Source organism: Falco rusticolus, chromosome 7 (assembly GCF_015220075.1).
Source record: "Falco rusticolus isolate bFalRus1 chromosome 7, bFalRus1.pri, whole genome shotgun sequence".
Lineage (NCBI taxonomy): Eukaryota > Metazoa > Chordata > Aves > Falconiformes > Falconidae > Falco > Falco rusticolus.
In genome coordinates, this window is record NC_051193.1 from 18,572,244 (window position 1) to 18,596,898 (window position 24,655).

The 24,655-nt window shown below is 37.6% G+C and overlaps 1 long non-coding RNA gene across 5 annotated transcripts in view; it reads right to left on the reverse strand.

The window, feature by feature from the left end:
- LOC119151703 overlaps positions 1–24,655 on the reverse strand; it is a 40,136-nt gene that overhangs the window by 12,267 nt on the left and 3,214 nt on the right. For 2 of the 5 annotated variants that reach the window (XR_005105511.1, XR_005105509.1), the window contains exons 2-3: positions 6,553–6,632; positions 2,296–2,426 (exon numbers count right to left, since the gene is read on the reverse strand). This is a non-coding gene — a long non-coding RNA (uncharacterized LOC119151703). Of the gene's footprint in view, positions 1–2,295; positions 2,427–6,552; positions 8,679–24,655 lie in introns of all 5 variants that reach the window. The other 3 variants (XR_005105513.1, XR_005105510.1, XR_005105512.1) reach the window with 3 other exon arrangements.

Below are 24,655 nucleotides of genomic sequence, written 5' to 3' on the forward strand. Positions count from 1 at the left end.
TCAGAGTTTAAACTAGCAGGCAATGCCAATGAAGACGTTAACCCTGAAAGAGCCAGCTACTGAGATTTTCCCTCTGTTTCATGACTTGGCCTGTTTTTAAGTTAATTCCATTAGATTAGTTTTTTCATAGAATGCTATATATGGATTTGCTAAAAGGTAAACTAAATCTGGACCCAATGCTATTAAGCTATAGAGTAATTGCAGTGGGAAGGAACTTTTGGAGGTCATCTTGTGTAAATCCCCACTGACAGCAAGGTGAAGTTTGAAGTTAGATCCAATTGCAGTGGTAAATACAACCGTGAGTACAGGAAAAGGTTGAATGGTACCACATTCGCCTTCTAACATTACACATTCATTAAGGACATGACATACAAATGTTATGAGAGATTATTACAATAGGGATGTTGCTTTTATATTTTGCTAGGCATCTTCTCACTGTGCATCCTTAACATATATTTTGGAGCAAAGCTCTATCAGTCAATCTAAAATCAACATAAATTTGCATGCAAGTATACAAATGACTTTGAAGTCTTTTGTCTCATCAATGGCCTGAGACCTAACCCTTTTGTTTAAGCACATAATGTGCAACAAGTTCACTTAAAAGCTTTTCTTTATCTATATGCATTTGTATTGCATCTATATTCATTCTACTTTGTCAAAACGAATATGAAGAATTACTCTTCCCACTTTTGGAATGATCTTAGTAAAATTAGACAGCTGACAGAAATCTGTACAGTGATTATTTTTTTTTCTTTAAATATAAAATGCTGCTGTAACATTTGGTCTTCTGGTCTTATTCTTTATTTACTACAGTTTTTTGACATCTGTCCCTGTCTCTTTTCATCAAATATTTATCTGCAGCAGCTGAAAGAGCCTCATTTGTTTTAATTAAAAAAAAGACCACCAAGCTGGGATCACTTCCTTAGCTCTTCCATGGCTTGCAGAGACAGACAGTAGATCTTGTGAGGCTTTCCTGAGGGTGGCCCATTGACAGGCTTTCACCCCTCCCTATATCCTTTTCTTTTGCACCATGTTTATTTTTGGATAGAGAAATGTAATCAGAGCCACATTCCAGACAAAGAAACTTTTTACAGTTAACACGCATGAGAAAGGAGGAAGATCATGTTGTGTTTCGTTTAGCGTTTCATTGTAAGAAACCATTTTCTAATGTGTGGCTTCTGAAATGGAAATATCATTGCCACAGAAACAGAAATTGTCATAGCATTAAGGCCTTTAGTTCAGCATGCTAATATTGCTGCAGGCAGCAAGCACTTAAGGAAAAACTGTAGAAATTCAGCTGAGAAATATCCTACTGATTGAAAACATTTTTCGCACTTTTCCTCCCTAGCTGATATCTGCCTCATGTATTTTTTTGCCCAGTGTTGACTTAAGAAGAGGAAAAAACAAAGAACAAAGCAGCAACCTAAAATAACTCCTTTGTGCAAAGTTAGTACTCTAAGGTCATGGTACAAGCTGATGCCTATTGCTACTAAAACTGTTCTAGAGGGTGTTTGGGACGTGTTCTCAGTTTTAGATGTCATAGACAAATAATTTTTGAGTGCACAGACAGACTTCTCATGACTTCTAGAGGTGGTGAGATGTCTTCTGGTCTCGGGCTCCCAATTCAGTTGCATAGCATCACTGACCGCTCTCAGCCATCTTGATTATCTTAGTTCTTATCAATGAGACAGATTTTTGAATTAGGCTTTTATATTTATTTGAGATGGAGGAGACTAATAAGCAAATCTTTTTTTTTTCATACCCCATTTTCACCTCGTTCTTCATCTTACATGAAAAGTAAAAAATAAAATGAGCCATCCCTGTGAATCACCAAATTAAAACTGTTATAGCCTCACTTGGCAAAAATTACCTTCAAAAATGATCCTATTTCAATCTCCTCTGGCAGTAAGTTACAGTAGAGTCATCCCATGCTTAGACAGATATTTCTTAGTTTGTTAGGTACAAAACATTGACTAACTTTAAACCAAAACATCTCTTTGTGGGTGTAATCTGTTTAAAACATTACGCTCTGGTAGTTGGAGTTTTCTGAATTCTGAAAAAACCTGTAAGACTCAAAGCCTGACAGTAATGTGTGCACCTTTTAGTTTACTTTGTAGGCAAAGCAGAAAGAAAGGTTGATGTGATCTCATGTATCACAAATTACCTCATTACAGCATCTACATAAGAAAATGGGTTCAGGTAAGGAAAGAAATATTTTCCCTATTATAATACACATATGCAACAGGCACACATATAGCACGTTTCAGAACATTTATATAAAAATTGCTGACTTACCAAGAGGTCAAAGGAGATTTTATCTCAGCATCCTTTCCAATTCACAGTATTATCTCCCATTCTGCAGGACACAATAATGTGGCACCATAACATTCTCATGTAGACCAGTTCTGTATTTGAGACGTGTAAAACTGACATAGAATTTTAAGGGCAAAGTTTTCAAAAGTAGACACATATATTAAGAGTACAAATTTAAATAAAAACTTGACCCCTAAGTTGTCGTGTACTGAAACCTATTATTTAAGTAACTTTTACAGACAATAATTTGCTATATTATAGTTATAATATTGTACTATGACTTTCTAAGATCTTGATATTGGCATAAAGGAAACTAATCAATTACATAACTTGGAATCAGAATTTAATCCTTTCCTTGAGAGATACTGAGACAGGAGACAGCACCATTGCTTAATCAATGGAACAATAGAAGGGCATTCAGGAATTTAGATTTTTCTTTCCAGCTCTGCCATTGGATTGAGGGTGACCTTCACCAAATACTGTTTCTACTCTGCAAAATGCAACTGTAAATTCTCTTTTTAAAAGCATTTTAAATGAGAAAGTACTGTAAAGTACCCTAGATTTGATGCCAATTGCTTACAAGGGTAAGTGAAATCAGAGTTAAACTAATTTAAGGGAGGCTTTATTATCTAGAAAGATTATGAGCTTGTCAAAAAGATATTAATTAAAGTCTGGGGACTGCTTGCCAGTGTCATTCTAAATTAATTGCTAATGGGTTACTCTTAAAAGTGGAGTGCAGCTGCAAGAACATCAGGCTCAAAGGAAACTTGATTTTGTTTATCATTCATTTTTACTTTGTTTAGCAAAGGATTTCTAAGTACCAAAGAAACCTGAAACTGTTTCTGGCAAGGATATTTTTGATTACAAACCTCTTTCTATAATCTAAATGGCAGGGTTCACACACTTACTGTAACCTTCTATACTTTCCTCTCTTTCTGTAAATCTCTTGAGAACAGAAAAACCTTTAGAACTGTGTCTTGTATATCTTTTAAGAGGCAAAGAAGCCAAAAAAGCCAACTGGCTTTTTAGAGCCAGTGGCACACAAAATGGATTGATTGACATAAAGTTAGCAGTGGTTCTGCTGACCCCCAAATCATGTGTGGTTGGTATCATGTTCTTTGGGGATAATAACTGCAGGTGAGAGCAATTCAGAACAGTCCAGAGATTTCTCCTGATTTCAAGGCCTCCAGTTTATAGTCATACTTAAGGGCACAGGCGTGGGAAGTGGTTCATACCCACTTCTGTCCCTATGTACAGGCTACGTGTTCTAGCTTTTTGTATATGAATTTTGCTGCAATGTCTCACAGAAATAAGTGCCTCGGGAGGATATGTAGCTAAAGAAAGGCTGTGTTCTGATCAGACTTAAATCAGTGCATGTGGGGAATATTCTTTGAAGACAGTACAGTTACACTGGTGTAAAATGTGGGAAACTGGAACGTGAAGATTGCAACCCCTGCTAGCTCCCTTTCCTGTCGGTGACAGACTCTCCTGCTTCTGGCCCTTAGACAAGACTTAGTCAGGCTGCCTTTTCAGTCTAGGCATTCAAGGGGCTTTTGCAGGTACTTCCTTTCCAGTTCAACAGTAGTGAGCAGGCACCCACAACAGAGAAAAAAATCTATCCCACTGAACATCTGTTAAACTATTTATTTCCTTATTTTATGCTACCTGATAGCATAACCATTTTGTATCAGTCCCTGGGTTAAACAGAAACACAGATCACTGTTTTAAAGGAAGTTGAAGAGGTCTGTGCTACCTCAGACAGACATTTTTGAAATAGTTGGAGTTTAGTGAAAACATTTATTTTTTAGAAAGCTCTGTCACCAAAGAAGGAAGTGATAAGTTGTAACTTTTTTTATTCCTACAGTTTAAATTTGAAAATCTGAAACCTATCACTACATATAATCCTACTAATTCAGGTATGTTAAATCCTGACAAGATGGTCAGACCCAGAAAACACAGTTCTGGCCTTGTGGAAATCAGTTACAAAAATACCAGTTGATTTTAATAGATGCCAAAATTGTACCAAAGTGTTTAGTTGTTTTTTACCCCAGAAAATAAGAATATGATTCACACCTTCCCATATTGATCCTTCTGTTCAGACAGTCATGATCTTCATCATACTGGGACACTTCAGTGCTTTGGCTTTTATTTTGGATGCTGTCATTTTATATATACTAAGTAATATGGGAATATGGTGCTTTGAAGTGTTGATGACTGTTCTGTTAATGGCTTGGGAATATGGCTAGCACATCTGTCTCCATATTATTTGTGAACAGAATTCCTCTTCTGTTTGCTTCACAAAACTTGATGACAGAGTATTAGCAATAACTTTTGAAACTTTTTAATATACTAATTAAAAGTCATCTTCCTAATACTTATGAAACCATCTCAGGAAAGAGCAACATAACACTATTACATTAACTGTCTCATTTGAAATATCTGGTCTCTAAGCCTGTAGGTTCAGAACCCCCAGCAGAATTTACCAGCCATATCTGCTCAATATTGACGTGACAAACTTCATAGCATTTTTCTTACAAGGGATTTGAACCAGGACAAGGGCCCAAAGTTTCCCTCCCTATCTGGTAATCTATTTATCATTGTGTCATTACTTCTCTACTCATACACATGCATATATACATATAGGCAGCCTTTCTTGTGGTTTTCATAGCTGTATACGCAGTATGCAACATGCTGGACCAAGCAGGGAGAGCACCAGCAGCTGGAGAAAATTTTATCACAGAAACTTTCAGGAGCAAAGTAGTAAGTCTCCCCTGAAAGTGAGATAAATGAGAATGACAGAACAGCTTTCTGTGTGCCATGGGTGAAGCCATTCACTGCACTTGTTAGTGAATCTGCTATTGTACCGACAAAAAAAAGAGGAGGCCTATAGTCCAGCATGTTCTTTGGGACTCAGAGACACAGTTCGACCAAAGCAGAATGCTTTGACAACAGAGTATGTCTTGTAAGAATGCCATAAAAAATGTAGCTGTGCTTACTGATCATAATTTAATTCAGTAACAACCATACACACTGCAAGGTGAATGCTGTACAATGTTTGGTTGGTACCAGGATTCCTTTAGTAACACACGGGCAAGGAAGCTCAGTGATTCACAGACCATGTTCAGAGGGACTATAGCACTCATGGCTACATGAAAGTTGGCAACTGATTCTTGTGGACAAAAGTTAGTAAGTTCCTTAAAATTAAAACATGTATTAGAAAAGAAGAGAGGTCAGAGAAATACATTGTAACTCTGATTCATGAGAAGCCTTACTTTACTAGATGCTCCAGTTTAAGATTTCTAGGCATCCCATCTAATCTTCTAATCCAATAATCCTAAAATCCAGCAATTAAAGAATGTTTTGACAAAGCAGCCAGAGGCTCATTCCTCTAATTATGCTGCACAGTTTAAGCTTCAGATACATAGGTTTACTCATGCAAAATATGCATGCAGTGCATCTGAACTTACTAGAATAATAGACACTTCTGCAAAATGCAGCCTATTAACAGCTTCATCGAAAATGAAACTAAATCAAGACATCTTATTGCCAAAGAAGAAAACTCTGGGGGAAGTGTTCCCTTAAGCATTTCTGTTTCCTTCCTGAGAATGAATACAATTATACCTCTAACACTAAGTCATATCTGAGACCAACAACATTCTTAAAAAATAGAATTTAATCAGCAGCTTCTAGAAATCCCTCTCGCTCTGTCATGTGGGTTGAATTCCTCTTTAAGCTCTGCCATTTTGCTGGTGTTTCCTGTCAGAAGGTGCAGAGTCTGATGATTCACAGTGAGAGACATTAAATGTTCAAGTACTGAAGCCATGGAGAAATTGGAAGCTTCAGTGTTACAGGGAATCTATGTTATATGTTGGTTAATTTAAGATAATAACCAAAATATTTCTGTATATTTTTCCTGTGGTAGAATTATACTCTATCAAGTATAATTAATATTCTTTCCTGCTCCACTCCTAGACATTAAATCATTCCTTTCTTTAATGAGCTGGTTTTATGAGAGGTATGAGAATTCACAGGCATCTGACTAACCTCCAGAAAATTTCTCCACCATAAAGGACCTGGGACACTTCTGAGGCAGCGGTTTGACAGCTTGCCATTTGCAGTCTTACCACTATATGCAAGATATATGCGCTGCTGGACCCAATCTATATGGCAAAACTTCCCACGCTTGGCCCACTCTCCAGAAAGATGTCCCAGTGACTAAGACCCACACAGATTTTTTACCTCATGCTCCACTTCATGTCCTCCTCATCAGTCTGCTTTGCTTGTCTAACTGCAGTGGTTCTGTGGGAGGATCCTTAGGGCTGCAGAAGAGAACAAACTGAAATCTGAAACAACTGGTAGCTGAAACTGCTGGGTGGCAGCATTTCAAGCACCGTGCAAAAAAAGTGTAGAATGAGGAAAAGGTGGGGTGAGAGGCAGCTTACCAGGCCTCAGATGATACCCAGCCTATTGTTTTACCCTAGCTGCAGCTGCAGATTCATGAGGATAGAGACTGGTGAATGACTGGCTTTGGAGTAGGGAAAAAAGTTACAGAGCAGGCCTGGGGGAAGCAAAAGCACTGCTGAACTTCTGAAGAGGAATGCAAAAAGATTTGTACTATTTGATAACAATGTGAGAGAACTCTGGAGTGTATAGGGTTTGCCCCAAAAGATGGAAGAGAAACTAAATGAAACATTGGACCTCTTGTAGCAGAAACCCAGAACAGAATCATAGAATCACTTTGGCTGGAAAAGACCCTTAAGATCACAGAGTCCAACAGAGCTGTCTTTTCAGAATTTTGAATTGGTTAAACATGAAGCCTGCACTATCACAGTCTGATACAGCATGTGTCTCCAGTAAAGTACGTTTACTAGCAAAACAAATTACAATATTTTCCTTGTGAGTTATGTTGACCTTCAACCTGGTAAGAGGATAAAATGTTAAAAAGCACAGAAATAGACAAAAGTGTTTTTTACAAGTGGAACCTTTTTAACAGAAAGACTATATCTGGGTGACAGGAGGGCTTGGCTGTTTTGTTGTTTGTTTTGGGGATTTAGCAGGGTAATGAACAAAGCAATTACAAGAAACAAAGATATGCAGCATTTGCTGTTGTCCCAACAATCTAGGGGAATTGAATCCACTGGCTGCCTGGAGTTCATTCTTGTAATCCCTTTATTAACCCTTTCATTCAATAAGCCCTCAGTTTTCCACAAGTAAAACTGCCATGTGTCTGTGCCCACATTTCTCTTTCATTTCTATGTTGGACAGGAATCCTTCTCTGTAGTGTTTGCTTCCTTTTAGCGGCATCAGTCTATTACCAGACCACGCACAGCTTTTCCAGTGTTGATGGCATTATTATTATTAAAAATACGAAGTACAGTGATATTATTCAAGGGACCACACTGAATCTTCCTTTCTTCCTAATGATCTCCCGTAACTTCCCTGACTTCTAATTTTTTTGTTATTTTATACATATTTTTCATAATCCTTTAGCCAGCAGCTAAGGAGTTAATTGTTTTTTATCATATATGTATTGTACAGGCTGAGGTGAAAGCCATGGCTCAGCAAAGTCTTGGCTAAACATGCTTATTATCATCAAACACTCACTCTAAAAAGGTGTTGCTATGCACCTGCTATTTTAATTCATATTAGGTTATTAAAATCAAAGTGTCAGAGCAGAAACAGAGCAGTGCTATGATCTGCTAGAAGACATCAAAAGTAGACAGGTTGTGAAGTCTGATATGGCTACTGGAGTAATGTCTAAATTTAGACTATTCTTTCTGTGTAAAATTTTCAGGTAATATCCTCAGCAGAGATACTGGCACTGAAGCCACTAACACTGTTTATATCAGCAAGATCTGGATCCATTTAGCTTGCATAAGACATGAATTACTAGCTTTTATGCAGTTGCCCTGTCCACTGTGATTCTCTGAAGAAGAGGCATGGAAGAAATAATTTTTGCAAGGAAAATTTGAAAAGCATTTTCCTCTTGCAAGGCACCCACCCTTGACCGCTGTTCAAAATACAATACGAGCTAGATGGGCTTTTGGTTTGACCCAGAACAGGTGCTCTTAACTTCTCATACATTCACTCTTTTCATCTGGAACAAAACCTGTTGTTTCTCTTTTGCTTCTACTCCCAGATACTTGGTAGAATTTGGTATGCTTTGAATCTACTCTCTATCAACAGAAGAACATGCATTTTGTTAATTATAGACTGGGGGATACAGTTAGCAAACTGGACACATCACACATTGATCAGGAGTTATTCCAAAAAGTACTGAGTGCCTGTTACAGTTGTATCTTGCAATGCTGCTGACATCCTGCTCCATGTCCCAGAATATGAGATAGCAGTATGTATCACCTCAGCTAGGGAAGATGAAAAAGAAAACATTGCTTATCAATAGACACGGACCAAACTGTTTCTCAGAAATCAGGTGACCAGAAACTCTGCTATAGCAACTCTAAGCCTCAGGAAAAAGGCTTGCATTAATTTTCATAATTTGAAGAGCACATAAATAGAGAATTTTAAAGGTTTAAGATCAGCAAAGAAGACATTTCAAAAGTACAGAAGTAACAACCAAGTGTTGGGATCCATCAGATGCTTAATTGCAATGAAAAAAAGAATGAAATATAAATGTCAAAGTACACGCAGAAGAATACCCAGGAGTATCTGTGACTACTTAGTGAAATAACTGAATAGATCAGATCTTCTTCACAAGTCTAGAAATTTTTCAGTATGCAGATGGTCTAGAATTCAGTGGAAACAAAAGTATCACATCATAAGTCAGTTGTTTAACATACTCTGTGTTTATATAAACTGTGGGTAGACATCGCATTACTGTAATATCGTGGTTGAGAAATCAGGCACTCGGGTCAGAAAATGCAGCACAGGTCAAACCACAACCATAATTCTTCCCTTCTCTTGCTTACGCATGAAAATACGAGATTGGATGTTCTACTGACTGATGTCAGGGGGCCCGAGTGCACCGATAGGATTTAATGGCCCTGACCAGCATCGCCTGGGGCCTCTACCCACACTCTTGCCCATGGGCCCTGGGCCTTCATTTAAGCTCAGCCCTGGACTTTCAGCCCCTACCTGCGCTATTTTTTAGGTGTGCCGGTGCTTGGCTATGGAACCTGCTGATCAGATCATCAGCTGAGCTGACTTCCCAGCTTCATCTCAGCCCTGCCTGTCGCTATGGTCCTGCCTGATGATTCTTGGGCTGATCCTGATGTGCAGACTGCCTGCCTGTCTTAATGTTGGACCTGCTTTGTTGCTGCAGACTTGCCTGGTATTTGGCCTTTTGCTTAACCCTTGCTGCCTCCCCTGAGTCTTCCCTGCTCTCTTGCTCTGGTATTGTAGAATGGGGCCCTGGCTGATGAGGTCTCTGCCATGCTGGCTGTAGTATCATATTTGGCTTCTTTGGCCAGAGATAGCCCTTGGTGTGCTCTGACCATTTATACTTTATGTTACCATGTATATTTTGAAAGAGTGAGAGTGTGACTTTCCTATAAAGTCCTAACCTCCCCAGCAAGACTTGGAGGGTAAGCCTGCATTCAGACTCTGCATTTAGAGATGACTGGTTAAGAGATGAAAATCAATTATTAAAATCTTACAACTACTGCAACAGTATGATAACATAATGCTAATGAACTGTACATGAAAACATGTGTCTTTAGGTAAAAAGCAACTTTCTCAATACATTGGAGAATATCTAAGTGACATTTAGTATGAGACTTCACAAAACCGTTTTTATTGGTCTCCTAATATTTGGCTATCATTTTTTGGTTTGTTCTGTTTTCAAAAATTCTAGACTTTGGTTATGAAAACTGAGGTTTCTTTTAGCAAAAAGAAAATCAATTAATTGGCGGTTGTTTATAAACTTGTATCAGAAATACAAGCATGTTCACCTCAGCTATTAGTTTTTCTAAGACCAACAGTTCCATAGAAAATATCAAGAAAAAGCTGGAGCATTTTCAAACTGACGAAGCATTGCATGCTTCTAGTCTTCAGTGATTTTAAAGACAGGAGGTGAAAAATTCTGGCATCTTAAAATTTGGTGGCTCCAGTTGATTTCAGAGAGACCAACACCTTACCCAATAGCTAAAGCAGAGGGACCATTCTGCCAAGTGAAATGTTTCCAGAGACAAAGACGACCAGTCAGGAGATGTCTCCTGGCAAGTCCACAAGAGAAACCTAACTGACAAAAGAGATACTGCTCAAAGGCACTCTCATGGACAAAATATGTGCTTACTTTGCACAGCCAAGGAAACTTCAAGTATTTAAGAGTTGGGGTGTGTGGAAATCTTAACCTGTTGTATGTTAGTGAGGTACAGCTAGAAAGCAACAATCAGTGGCTTTGGCATTAGCAGTGTGAAAGCTCAGGCTAGTACCTAAGCAGTCTCTAGTCTGTTAAAGTTCATTTGCCAGTTTCAAGATGAAATTGCAAAGACTTTTTCGGAGTTGGAAAAATTTGAAGTCAGAAGAGATTGGGGGGGTGGAGCATCAGAGGGGAAAAAATTGGTCTTTTGAAGTTTTATATGTAAGGAAAGACCTGGATTTGTGCCTTTAAAGTAAACTTTCCTAACATTACAAATCCAAAAAACCTCGCTGTGGCCAAAAGCCACATTGCATACACTTATCTTTGAGAGGAAGGGGGAGGGAGATCAGTTCACAAGCAGGAAATGGTTTCCAGGTGTCCCCCTACTCCAGTGCACAACTTGATCACTACAATCCAGTGATGCCAGGCTTAGTAGTCCCAGCTGTTTTGCTTCTTCTCAGAGATTTGGACTAATCGTGCATTATCACAGTCCTTCTCCTGGTGACAGCGTGTAACCCTGGCTCTGGAACTCTGCTTGAACTGCTTACAGGCTGTGGGTGATTGAAAAAGTTACAGGTAGGCCTTCTCAATCAAGTATAAGCATGTGGAAATAAGCAAGGTACATATGTATATGTCTGTGTCTGCATATGCACTCATGCCCATGTGTGCAGGAATTCAAACCACATCTGTTTCTGGAGCTGGACAACAAAATCGGCAACTCTGCTTCTTGGTGTGTTGTGGAAGGAAGTAACTGAATGTGGCACTCTTTCCATCCCAGCACTTTGTACAGCTGAAGAGGGAGAAAAAGATCTGTTCCATTTACTCCACCTCAGTGTTGGGGGGTTTTTGCTACCCACCCACCCCCCACCCCCAACTGTAGAAATACTTTCTTGTTGGGTATTATGTTTTCATTTTTGCAAATATGGAAGGAAGAGCTTTCTGAAACTTTGTTCCAGCTTTAGTTAAGAGTATAACAAAAAAGTAATTAGCTTAGATATCTGACACAGAAAGAAAAGTTAGTTTTAAGAAGTATTGTTTAAACATTCCCTTTTGGCCTTTTTTTCCTCATGGAAAAGTTTGAACTCATAGCATTAAGCAGACAGAGAAGCGCTGCTATCCATTCTATTACATTATCTACATCGGTAGAGACCATGTCATGATGCACTAGAAAAGTGTCCTTTTATTTGCCAATGAAGTCACATTCCATGCTGACTAACTTTATTGTTTTCTGGTTAACCAGAATCAATTCAGCAGGGAATGTGACATATGGTGGGGAGAAATAATAAAGAAAACAAAAAGTAATTTTATTTTGATTGAATATATAGTGCCACAAAATAGTGAGCATTTACTTGGCTGCAGAAGCAATGAATATTTGCATTCTCAATGCTGATGAAAACTTCTCCATTGCTGTCCCAAGAGATACTGTTTTCACTGTGTTCTCTGGAGGACCATTTTGAATAAAACTCTTAAGGTCTGTATTCAAGTATAAAAATTTTTTATGACTAGTTTCTTTTTAAAGCTGAATGAAAGTATAGCAGTTCCTTAGCCTGGAAAAGGCTTTCTCAAGATACAATAGCAGCTTTCCTGGGCAAAAGGATGAACAGATTATTGAGAACTTTAACTCTTGCATGTAAATATTTTTTTAAAAAAATCTGTCTTGGAAAAAAGCAGTCTGAACAGCAGGAATTGGCACTATACTTTTTTATGTCAATGTGAAAGGCAAGACCAGTGGTATTACAGCAACCAGCACCTCCTGTACTTAGACTATGTCTGTAAGACATGGAATGGTAATTGTTACAAGCCGGTATTGTGAAACTTATAAACAATTATTTAATGTGACATATTAGATCACAATATATTAGACATATAAGGAGTCAAGCAACCACCTTCTCTTCTGTCATTGTTTTCTGGCAGTAACTAACACCCTGATGGTACAATGCTCCTATATCATGTATGCTGAGTACACCAGCACTCTACATCTAATTCATGATTTTGTGAAGCTCTGAGACGTTTCTGCATTGAAGTAGGGTCATGCTTCTGTTTTAATCTTTTCACTAAGGCTTTTAATATTGTAACTTTTAATCTTTATTTTTCAGTATGTGAGAAACTCTAAAAAGCTTGAAGCTGTAGTCCACCAATTCTATTGTCAAAACAGGAAAACTATATGACTCTGTATATCCGAAGTTTTATTACCTACCTTTTTGCCTAACTGCTTAGCTTCTTCCCAGATATGACTGTTGCAAAATGAAGTGTAGTACTCCCGCACCATATGTTCAGATGCGCCAAGGGAGAAGGGAGTTGTTTTTCAATTGGCTCACTGTTTTTTAATGAGACAGAGGACTTGTGACCTCAGTGCATTGTGGCTGATAAATGGTAGTATGTACCCACACATACTTACAGAAAACCTGCAAACACAAATGAGTCGTGGGTAATCTCTAGCCTTTACTAAGGAAAGGCAATCTTGTGGGCAAACACTTAAGCAGAAAGCTAATGCTTAATAGTATGTGATTTTAAACTGCCAGTGCACAAGCCTGTCAACATTTATTTCCAGGTTCTCTGATCCTCTTTATTAGTTTCCTGTCTTGCTTTCATCTTAACCAAGTCACAGAAAGATTTGATTTTATTTTGTTAACAAATATTCAATTTTTCTCTTCAGATTTGTCTGTATTTCTCAAAGATCTGAACAGGTTAAAAATGTTGTTTGTGCAGCTGAAGGTAAAGTATGCTCTTAAATAAAAACTTATGTAACTTATACAGAATAATATCACATGCTAGACCATTATGCTAGGATCTGATCAGATAAGTAAGCTTTGCCTTCATTAAAGGATTTAATCTTGATTATACTCAGGGCAGGCTCTAAATAACAACCCTGGAGTTCTCCTCTAAAGGATCTTTCATGCTCTGGTCTGGAGTTTTTCAAATAACTAACACTATTTTTTGAGAAATCAAAAGCAAAATTTTTTTCCCCTCTGTTTTTTAAAAGTAACAGGGTGATGACAGAAAAACTTCCCCTTGGCTCTCAACTGGGAGTTATAAATACCCAAAAGCTAAATCCTAGTCTGGGTTGGTTTTTTTTTTATTTTATTTTATTTCTCCAAGATCTCTTTTCTGGAGATGTGTTTGAGCCTTAGATCTCTTGCTTGCATTGCTACAGAACTGATGAAAGTCTGAGATCTCAATCAAAGGCTTAACAAAACAATAATCCTCTATTGCCCTAATTCTTCTCTGAAACATCTCTCTCTGACAAGAACAGTCCTTAAGCTTTTACATCTTTTTCTGCTTAAAATTACTTTCCTAATTAGAAGGAATTGTTTCCTTACCAAGTCTTTGTGCTTGAAGAACAGTGTATTTATGGGAAAGCATCTCTCAGGCTCTTTAGTTCTCTGCCCTCAAATACTGTGGCAGTGATGATTGTCATCATCAACTCTACGTCCCCCCCAAACGCCAACTTCCTTTTTAAACAAACAGAATCCAGTAACATTCTTCACAATCAGCCCAATTTCATTTGAAGCAAAAATCAGAAATAGCAGGAATAATCATGAATCACACAGATTTCATGCTTAGTGTAATCACTCTCAAGCACAACATTATAATTTAAAATTAATTCTCTTTCCCGGATATATTTACTTTCTATACTTCCATGCTAATCCTGATGGAATTTTTAGACACCGTATTTAACAGGAATTAGAATCAGAATGTGTGAATGCAGTGTAGGTAGAATTAGTTGAATATTAGACATTAAGTAGGGAATGAAAAACAGATTTCCATACCAGAGGATTTGTTTAAAATTTTTTCCCACTCAGCAGCTGCTCATCCTTACAGGTGATAGAGGCCCCCTTTCTAGAAAGTACTTGTGCAGAAACAGAATCAGTAGCTTCACATATCTGAGTGATTCTGCCTACCTAAGTTGGACATGAGTTCAGATGCCATCCTGACTAGGCTTCAGTCCTAATAAATATACCTGCCAGCAAATTTTAGTGTGCTAACTGCTGCCATGGACTATGGTAATGGAAAAAGTTCCTGACAAGCTGCAAAAAGATTTGGGAAGGTCAAGAAGAACCTATTAAAGCAGTTGAATTTGAGTCCAACTGGATACAAAATAATTCAAAATGAATGACATGACTTTATTAACTAGTGTGGTTTGGAAGAGCACTGGAATGAAATTTGTTAGTGCCTCTACAAGGAAGTATGCAATATGATGTGATGATGGCCAAGGCTTGTGTGACTGTGGTTGTTACACCACCTAGCCAGTAGGCATGACTGCACCTGATTTGGCACTCTTCAGAAGTGGACAGAAATAGCTGTTCAGACAGCTGAATGTCTCTTCCTATGCCTGTGAATGCCATTGTTTAAATCTGAGAGGAGTGGTTGAAGCTGGAGTAATGATCTCTTGCATCTGCCAGTAACCCAGCTTAGAGAGGCCACCACAGTTTCATGACAATGTCTTAAGTTTATCTCCCCTGGATATGGATGTCTGGGAGTGGACCATTTTTTCTTCATTCAAATTCACATCTCAGTAAGGATACTGCAATCACAGAAAAAGCCCATAAGTTGGGAGTGATTAAAAACAATTTGGAGACTTTCATATGACACATTCGTGAAAAATCATGCCACTGAGCTGAGACTGTAAGTAACTAAGATAATGAGGTTACATAAAGCAATGAATATCACTACAAACATTTTTAGTGCTGTCCTATTGAATAAGAAGATGGCATACCATAAAAAAATAATAAAACAGGGGTTTACAAAATATCTCTTTCTCTCATCTAGGTAACCAAATGCAACAGGTTATTAATCAATCTAATGACTAAATAGTTAAATGAATTACAATATCTTCTTACTATATTCACTAGGCCAAATAACTTTCTTTTCCAGACAAATACTTGATTATTAGTTGGTGATAGAAAGAAAGTTTCTGCATACTTTGGGCATACATCATATATTCAATTTAAAGACAGACAAATGTTCTGGGAAATAATGTTTTTATTCTGAGGGTACTTTCCTACTTCTAACAGTGAATTACTCCTAAGATTGTCTCTGAAAATCCTTGAATGCATGGATTTATACCCTCAAACTCAAGAGGTTTTTTACTATGGCAGGTGCTACTTACACCCTCCTTTTGACATAAGAAAATGAACATAGAATGGATTGGTTTTGTTTCCTTTGTTATTGGTCACAGTTCTATGAGGGAGTTATATTTCTGACTGAGGTCTGAGATATATATCATTAATGAATACAGGTGTCTATGCTTTAACATGGTCTTCTAAATGAAGGGTCACCCTAGCAGCTAGAATAGCTTCACACATATGCCTTTGGAACATAAGAGAAAGCAGAGGAAGGATTCATCTTTCTCATAGTCTGAGTATGCTAGGGGCCAGAAGCTAGCAGATTGAGAAAAGAAACTTGTGCATCTGGACTACCAATAGGATCACAACAGAGAAGTGCCGAACTGACTTGAAAACTAACAAAATCTGTGAAACAGATCTGATCTTTTGAAAAGCCAGTGCAGACCTGCAGAAATGACAGAGCAGAGAGGCCATGCTGAAAACTCCAAGTGCAAACTGACTACATCATCAGCAGTCATGGCAATGGGAAAACTTTCTGGATTGACAATAAATAAGCCGATCGGGCAAAATAAACTCAGCTGCTTCACAGGTCCACATGCAAACTTGGAGGAAGCTGAAATGCACAGCAGAGACAGCTGGCTGTTCCTGAGGGTGGGCCAGCTGCCAGGCAGCTGTGACAGGGGGAGCCAGACTCAGTAGCCACCCCTTGATGACCTGGGCTACCCTGGGATTGACTGATATTCTTTATTGGGAAGGTAGAAGTTGAATATACTTTGTGCAAATAGCCATAGATTTTGTTAATCATTATTTAAATATATCTATACAGCCAGTGTCCCACAGTCTGTTGTTTGTATTCCAAAATAATCAAGAGCAGAAGAACCTCTCAGTAAGAGCACAAGAAAAGGTTTAATTAATTTTTTCCCCCAGAGGGAAGCTGGAAATGAAACTCTAAGCAAGAGCTTTGAGAGGTGGTTATCTTGCCAAAAAGAATCATAGATATTGACACTGATCCTCTTTTCTGCCAATTTAGAAATTTTGGTTTTGAGCTTCTGCTGTGATGATTTTTTTTTTAAAAAAAAATTCTAATGTGATTGACTGTTTATTTTCTAAACGTTTAATGCCTCCACTAATACTCTAGCTTCACATATGGAAAAGTGCATGTCTGGATCTGGCGGGTCATACTTTAAGGACCCATTTCAAAGACAGGCTAACATTCTGATCACAAAAGAAGACTGTCAGAGCCACTGCATAAGCACAGGTCAGCACATTTGCAAAATGAGATATTTGTCTTTTTTCAAAGATTAGGGGTATCTCTTCAGTGAAGTGTTAGAAGACACGTAACTGCAAACACTGCCAGCTGCCCCTGCTATTGCAACAAAACTAAACAAATATTTTCATTGTACTTAGACAAAGAAACATCACTGACACACACACACCCACACCATTCTCTTGTTTTGTTACAGGGTGTTATAAAACAGGAGAGCACAAAATATATATTAGGGTGCCATCTCTCCTAACATTCCTGGATTTCAGAAAGGAAAAGATGAGTGTTTCCACATATATTGTTTTTTCACTGTAGTGAAAAGAATGAAAATAATTTTCAGTATACAGAGTGTCTGCACCTGGGGCCTAAATGAAGGGAATGAGGTAAATAGTTCCAAGTAATTAATGTAAATGGCTCAGAGGGGCCACAGAAGGAAAGGGGAGTTTCTCTAGTTTAAATGTTTGCATTCATGCTTTGCCTAAAGCAAAACAAGCTATCTGTCTTCTGGTTTGCATTTTCCCAACTAAAGCTTCCATTTGTCTTATTGTCATTCCAACATGTGCATCATTTACAGCTTTCACTGCTTGAAATATGCAAGTACTGTACAATGCAAGATTTCTTCTCTGAGCTTTTAAGATTTTCTAGAATTGTAGAGTGGGTTTTAAAAAGTGAACCACTAAGGGCAGATCCAGTTTAGAATGTGTTGGGTGATTTTTGTAAATGGCTACAGGTCAGAGGCTTTGGTACTGTGGTTTTGCTGTGCAGTGGAATCTCCACCCCAGAATGAAGTGCATTGCCTCTTTTCACACTTGCGGGAAGAGGGTCCACCACAGAAATTACCAAAGCTGATAGGCTACATGCAGATTGGCCATTATTAAAGACTGAAGAAAGGGTGATGGGTCTTGAGTTCCGTCGGTTTCTGACATTCTGATCCTTTAATGTGAGCTGTAGAGATGTGAAAATCTCCAAAATACATTTCTGAGCTCTCTCCTAGAGTTAGAAATTTATGCCAACCTTTTCTTACAAAGCAAGGGAGTAAAAGTATTATCTGTTTTTCTAATAGCTCAGGGAATAGAGGATTAGTGATCAGAGGAAGTCTCTGTTCAAGTCTTAACACTTACAGAGGTTATTAAATTTGCATTTCTCCCATTTTTAGAACCTCAGTACAAAGGATGTGTAGGTGAGACACTTCTAGTTTCTCCTATGGAAGTGAAAACACTGCCCACCAGAAATACTGTGATAAAAAGAAAATTAAGTGTGACTATTTATCTTAGTGTACTCATCAATGTTGGTTGTTCAAATTACTATGAGATATGAGATAAACTCCTTGTCTTCAGCCTATCATTGTGTTCCCCTGTTACATGACTCATATCAGAAATATTTTCCATCCTTAGACTGCAGGCATTATCATTTCTTCTATTGAAGAGAATTGCCTGATGTGTGGGGATAGTTAATTTTGCCAGCTCTCACAAAGACAGAATTTCATTTGACTATTTGCATGGCAAGCCTGCAGTCACAGTCCTAGCTAACATAAAGTCCCCTTTGTATGATACAGTGTACAAACATGCTAAGGGACATGCCCTAACTTGCAAGTTGATAGAGTGATGAATTTGATGTGGAAACTGGAGATGAACAGGCCAGTAGAGCTGTTGTAAAAGCATGGCAAAGAGTCACAGCCTTTGTGACACCCTCATATATAATAAATATCTTCTGTAGACCTGGTCTGAAATAGGGTTAATTTTATATGACGTCTGGATCTCAAATGAGTGACCACTGGTGAAAGTCCTATTATCTGAATTCATGTTTAAGAGTACCTTCTCAGGGTAAGTATACAAATTCAGTATAAGAAGCAGAGTAATTGTTAGAAAAAGTTTAGACTGGGAAAACTGTGTTTCTGCAGTGTATGTTTCATCCCCTCCCAGCAAAACAACCTAGTCAAGAGAAAGTGTCGTTTTGCTGTTGCAAATGTATAGGCTTTTTCTGACACAGTCATGTCAGTCTAAGATCACACCTCAACACATCCAGGACTAACAAAGGAGTGCTGACAGAAGCCTATAGCCTAGTCGTGGTCTCATAGGAAAGGTCCTGACCTCAGAAACGTTAACTCTCCTCACACTGCTCTGAAACAGCTGTATTGCAGTTCCGATTATTAAAATAAAATTCTTACCTGTCTGAGGTTTATAGACTCTACCCTCTCTAGAAAGAGGTAACATTTCTCAAGCATACAGAATCAACTCAATTATTTCTCATCTGTACTGATGGGAACACAGTTTTATATTTAAAAAGACATATACTGTATATTTGAGGGAAAAACATAGCAGGACTAATTTGATTTAGTCCATTGTATCTAGGATTTTTTCCCCCTGCTAATTCGGTTAGAGAAGTATAAAAGAACAGATAGCTTGGGAGTATGGCAGAGCAATCTGCCAAACTACAGACAAAGGAAAGTAAAATAAAGTTAAATCCTTCTCAACAGAATTCCAGATAGCACAATGTGGGAGCATCAATTTCATGTAACTAAAGAATTTTTGTGAATAGTTAAATTACTTCTTTGGAACAATAAGCTGTTATCCAACTTTGAATGGCCTTGCAACTAAAAATACACTCTATTTAGTATTTCTTTCAACTTGTTTTAGACAGCATCAATAGTTTTCTCAGAAGATACTATCACTGTTTGGCAGAAACATACTTGCAAAAATAAACTAAATCCAGAAAAGTTTCCAGGGATGAATTTGGACACAAATGTGCATAGTGGCTCTTGCCCATATCCAAAACAAAACACACTAGCTGTACAACAACTTTCTTTGCTAAATATAAACATCCTAACACTGATAAGCTTTACAGGAAGAGAAACTGATTGCCATATATTACTACCATCACCAGTATTTTAAGAGCACCCTCTACAGTCACAAAACACTAACCAGGAAAAGTTGATTCTACCTAAAGAAAACAATATTAACTGAAAAGTGGAGTATTAGTTCAGTTTATCAGTACAGTTTTAAATCTGTATGAACATCTCTCTGTGTGTGCTTTAAACCCCAGTAAAGATGAGCAGGCTTCGCATGAGTGGGAAACATAGAACCTACTTCATCACTGAAGCCTCCATATTTGAGAATTTAAAATACCTTAAGTATTCTGCACTGGCTCATCATTAGGCTGTAAACTTCTCTTAAGACAATGGATGGTTGTGGGATCTGAAATGGAAACCTGTACAAGGCAGTGTTTGTTGTTTTCAAAAGCAAGCAAGGAATAAACCATGGCAAAGGCCAGGATGAACTAGTTCCCCTCAGTTTGTGTCATTTGTGTGTTCGCTCATGGTTTTAGTTCTCAGAATACTTTTTGTAAGAGTTGTGCAAAAAAAGTACTTAGCTCACAAATGGAACTGAAAAACGTTAAAAATCTCCATGAAATGCTTATTATATGCATGTACATTCTACTGTACAAACACATCTTGCTTGATTTGGGGTTTTGGTTAGCAGTTCCCAAAAAACACACGACAATTCCCTCCTGGAACTTCAAAGCAAGGAGAGACAGGGTAGAGTGTGCCTCTGCAATCTTCATACACTAATTCTTTTCAGCAACCTCTCAATTTCATGCAGTCCATTCTACTGGCTCCTGACACGGTAAATCTGACACTATGGTAATATAATTTTCTGTTATTGCGGTGTAACTTTTTTTAATAGTTAAAAGTCTGTCTTCTGTTGTGCTTTTTTTTTTTTTTTTAAATATGTACTGGACTTTTTTTTTCAGTTAGGAGAGAGTTGATTTTATTCTGCTATGGTTTCCACCCTTCCAAATGAGTAAAAAAAGTTGCATGTGTTTGCTACCTTTCTTTTTTTTTTTTCTCCTTGAAAAAGAAAAAGCAAAGGATTTCCATATCACCCATTCATTTTCCCACGCTTTTCCCTGCTTCTGTTTCCAAGTGGTATGTTCAGCCTTGAATATTTTTCCATGTTCAATTTTGAATGACTGTTTATGTCATATTGAAGCGAGTAGGACTAAAGAAGGCCTTTTAAGTTAAGGACATGCTTAAGCAGTTTTCTGCATCAGTCCTGACAAAACAAACCTATAAAGGTTGGAAATTCCAGTCCTCTAAAACCTATCTTCCTTAACCTGACATTCTGGGTCTTGCCTAGATTTGCAAAGTTACAGGTATTTTCTTAAGTCTTCAATGCATCAGTAGTTAAGATATTGGAGGTGAATCAGGAGTGATGCTTCACCTTTAAAGCAGAAGGCTCAGTATCTAAGTTGATCCTTAATGTTTCTTATCTGGGATGTCACTGAAACGTTTATCGCTCTTCTAAAATATCGCTTCACAAAGCTATTTCAATTTTATAACCTCATTTGATTAAGAAAAGTGGCCAGAGATAAAAACAATCTTCAGAATATTAAAGATAGTCTTTATTTCCTGGTCTTTCTTTTCAAGCTGCTCAGGTGCAAGTTCGTCAAAGGGTCAGAGCGGTTAAAATCACTGGAGGCACCAGGTGGTGCTATTGCACAGCAGCAGAAAAGCACCGCCAACGTACCGGAATTCCGCTGGGATAAAGGTTTTGGATCAGATATTGCTTTAGGCTTCCCTAGGCTTGGAAATGTTTCCTTATCTTTGCCCAAAAGGGGGTGTGTGTGTGAAGCAATAATTAACATATTCATGCATGCCTACAGGGGAAAAAAGTCAGGTTTTACATGGGATAGTGATGATTTTATCTCTGTTCCAAAAGCTACCTGGTTCTGAACTCAAGAATAAATTTAACATTTCATGTCTCTTGAAATAATTTTAATTCAGTGGGAATTAGGAGCCTAAATTCTTTACTGGATATTGGCCTTAGTTCTCACCAGGGACACACACACATTTCTAAGAAAACTGAATATAAGATGCAGTGTCTGCGAATCTTCATGTGACTAAAAGGATGAGTTAACAGATACGCTAAACTGAACAAAACCTTGTCCTGCTATATTTTTAGTCAACAGTACATTTTAAAACATGAAAATATTATTTTTGTTCTTCTGTTCTGTCTTCCTTAGCACACTATATGTGTGTTAAATTGCCTGCTTACCCCAAACCAAGATAATCTTTGATCTACATTGTAAACAAAAGGAGGCTAGTTAAAGGTAAAACAAGATTTGAAATTAATATTTCTGAGAGAGACAGAACATATTCTGTCTCCAGGATGCAATTTCTGGATGCCAAGCTTAAGGATTCAGACCTTAATTTTGCAAATATTTATGCTAGGTTAAACTTTAAATACATCAAAAATGCTTACATTTGCTTAACCTCACGTATGCACCTTATTTCAGCACGACAGATGGAATTGTTAAATTACTCAGAAAGCTCCTGCATTATCTTGCCATGATATATGTTTTTGGTTTCAGCATAGCACATTCTGTATTCTTTTTTTGTGATTAAATCTTTTGTCTGTTTTTTTTTGTTTTAGATTGTACAGCATTTTTTGGTATCTGCATGGAGTGCTACATTCCTAGTACAAGGTCCTAATACTAAGGCTGTTGTTATAAAATAGATAAGAGCAATAGTTCTTAAGAGCTCCATGCATAAAGAGCATAGGAATCTTTAATATAAGCATGGGAAAGCATAATTTACTACTTTGCTGTTTCTGCGATAATCAATGTTTACGTTTGCAATGACTGAAACAATGCACTCTTTTAAGCTTCCTTCAAATAAATATATTGAAAATGCCAACAAATTACTAACTTTATGTATTTGTGCAAAACAGAGACTCAGTCTATGCTACTCCCAAAAAATCTAGTCTGTTCCTGCAGTGCAGGCACAGCTAAACCCCAGCAGGCTGGACTTGACCAAGAGGAGCTACATAGAGCACCACAGAGCAGATAGCAAAATGGTTTCTGGATCTTTAATGTACATGCACTTGGTAGTACCTAGGATTTCTGCAGGCTCTTCTTGGAAAAACTTCTTTTGTCATTGCTAGGATTATTTGAATAAAGCTATTCAAGGGAGCAAGACTGTCATTAAGGTGAAGGAAGAAATGTGAATGTAGCCAGAAGTTGTCCAAGGAGAAGAATGGGAGGTCAGAAAGTCCTGTGGTGGCTAGATACAGAACAGTGTCCAAAATCTTCAACTAAAGTTCCTATCAGTACTAATTATTCACTTAATTACTGGACTACATATTATTTGATAAATGAATACTGAAACTATCATATTATGTGTGATCAAACTTTGTGTTGTATTTTCCCCTCAACAGCTTTTGAAGTCAATAGTACCTTCTCTTCATCTCACCTTGCAACTTTGAAATCTCACTCTTGATTTCTATGTACGTAAGTAAGATTAATAAATGTACAGTCTTATATTTAGTAGGAAGAGTATTTGTGAACTTGAGCTAACTAAAATGAAATTAAATTATATAGAAGACAAGTTATAGTTTAAATCTTCAGCTCGTAACTTATCATTTTGTACATTTCATTTACTGCATCTTATTCTCCTGCAATGTAAACATGTTCCTGAATAGCTACCCTAATGGCTGGGATTATTCAGACTTTTTTTAGAATATTGTTATACAACTCTCCACATTGCGCGCTTGGGTTAGAGACAGAGTGAACCCAGTGCTCTGGGTTGTATCAGCAGTACCCTGTGTGTTTGACAGCTCTGTATGGGAGAACAAGAGATGACAAATGTAAAAGACTGGGGCTACCCCCAGAAAGAAAAAGGGGAGGAGGGAGCAAAGCAAGTGAGAAAGAAGAGGAGAAAGACCACGGTGAAAAGACGGGAAAAAAATCAGAAAGGTGGAAAATAAAAGGCCCGCCTTTCTGGTTAGTTGTCTTTCAAGGAAAAAAGAGAGGTCATAAATTAAAAAGCATCTGGTAAGAGTGTAAAATTAAATTCCTTCAAATAACCTAAATCCTCCTCTAAAAGTAAATTTACACCACAGTAAATTTGACATTTAAAATAGAACTGTTCCTTGTGTTCTATGATAGCCAAAGTGTTCTGATTTTTATAAAACGGTATTTTCTCATGCTCTTATAACTCAAAAGTTCTTTGTTGTTTGTTTAAATGGTTGAGATACAATTTGAGAAAACAACAAATCAGTGTAAATAATGGTAGACTAGAAAGAAGAACTGAATCTGCAAGACTGGTTTCTTGAAATAAGAAATAGATAAAAATGTCTATTCAACACCTTACTGAATACAATAATAACAGATAATTTTGTTACTTCTTAAGTAACAGACATCTAGTATTTTATAATAATTTGAGGAAATTTGCTATATATATTGCAAAAGATGAGTCAGAAGCAGTGTTGCAGAGTAATTATATACTGTGAGAAAGACTTTAATTTTTTTTTTTCTTTCCACTGTGATTATTGGATCAGATCCTTTCCTGCAAGGAAACCAGGGGTCTGTAATAAAGTGTCAAAATTCAGTTCAGTGTGTAGTTGAACAGAAAGAGACAGATGCATCTTGCTAGGAGCCAAGCATATAGCACTAATAACCCAAACTTTCAATCCAGTCTGACTCAATGCAAAAGGAGAGCTGAATTTTAGGGAATGCTGCTCAGTACCCGGGGTGTGCTGGTGTAGCTAGCAGCTGGAATTAATCTACAGCACAAGCTGCTAGAGCATTACTGTTTGTTTTTGCTTTAGCTGCATACTCCATTTTGTATTGTATTTCACAACTGCCTGATAATACACTGCCTGGTCAGAGAGGCATTAATCAGTGTCGAGCCAG